Source organism: Echinops telfairi, unplaced genomic scaffold (assembly GCF_000313985.2).
Source record: "Echinops telfairi isolate 266 unplaced genomic scaffold, ASM31398v2 ScPeMD7_27;HRSCAF=92, whole genome shotgun sequence".
Lineage (NCBI taxonomy): Eukaryota > Metazoa > Chordata > Mammalia > Afrosoricida > Tenrecidae > Echinops > Echinops telfairi.
In genome coordinates, this window is record NW_022103924.1 from 5,707,949 (window position 1) to 5,709,395 (window position 1,447).

The window sequence follows — 1,447 nt, forward strand, 5'->3', positions numbered from 1 at the left end:
CTCCATGTGACTTCTTTTTGTTTCCACAAATGCAGAGGAACATGATAGGATAGTGATTTGACAATGTAGAAGACGTGAAGATAAAAATGAGGGAGGTGCTCTCAGTCATCCAAAGAGATAGGTTTGAAAAATGTTTCCAAGAATGGAACTGCAGATTTAGCAAATGTGTTAAGTGTATGGAGAGTACTTTGAAGGTGATAAGGTTGTTTTGTAAAAAATTTAAATACATAGCTTTGAAAAAATTCCAGGGTGGGGGTATCCCCTCATAAATTCTTCATATGAGCCAACTTTTGTCATGATTTGCTCAGCATACAGATTTAGTAAGTATGGGAAGAGGATACTTTTCCTGATTTTTAAACCGTGCAGTATTAACTTTTTGCACAACTGCCTGTACAGGTTCCACGTAAACACAATGTAGTCTTCTAAAATTCCCATTCTTCTCAAGGTTATACATCATTTGTTATGATCAACATAGTCAAATGTCTTGGCTTAATCAATAAAACACAAATAAACATCTTTCTGGCACTTTCTTTAAGCCAAGGTCTAGCTGACATCACTAATGATGTATCTAGTTCCAAATCCTCTTCTGAATCCAGCCTGAACTTCTGGCAATGTCTTAACAATGTGCTACAGGAATTGTTGTTGGATGATCTTCAACAAAATTTTACTTGCATGTAATATAAATGATATTGTTCTATAATTTGACCATCCTGTTGGGTCACCTTTCTTTGGAATGAGAAAAAATGAAAACATATTTCATTCAGTTGGAAAAGTAGCTATTGTACAAATTACCTGGCATAGAGCAGTACGTGCTTTCAGTATGCCATCAGATTATACACGTTGGAGGAGTACTGTTGATGCAACAATTAAGTTATTGAACGCTAAGTGTAAAGATTACAGGCTAGAAAATCCGATAGGGCAGTTCTGTGCATTCATATTGGTCAGTTGAATAAGAAACCCCTGAACAGCACACAACTACAGTGAGTATGGGCTGGTTAAGCAAGGTCTTTATCTCTCCAAGACTCAATTTCTTTATTAATATGAGGGGCAAAAGGATGCCTACTATCTTTGGTTGATATGTGAATTAGTGACAGTATAAAGAGATTCCTGGCACATAAGAGGATAATAATAAATCAAAACTACTTTCCTTAAAGTATGACTAGAAAAATCTTTAATGGTTCAAAGGAATACCACTTTGCTGAAAGGTATTGCTAATGCACTTTACAAAACACTTTATAAAAACATGTACCCTTTACATTTTAGAGATGGCAAAAATCCCTAACTGGCACAATCATTTTGCCTTTGACTAGTAACCTCAATTTGGGGGTGCATAGCCACCCAGCAATACTGCAGAAGAAAGACCTAGTAATCGACTTCCATTAAAACTACATTCAAGATTCATTCACTCACTCACTCACTCACTCACTCACTCACTCACTCACTCACT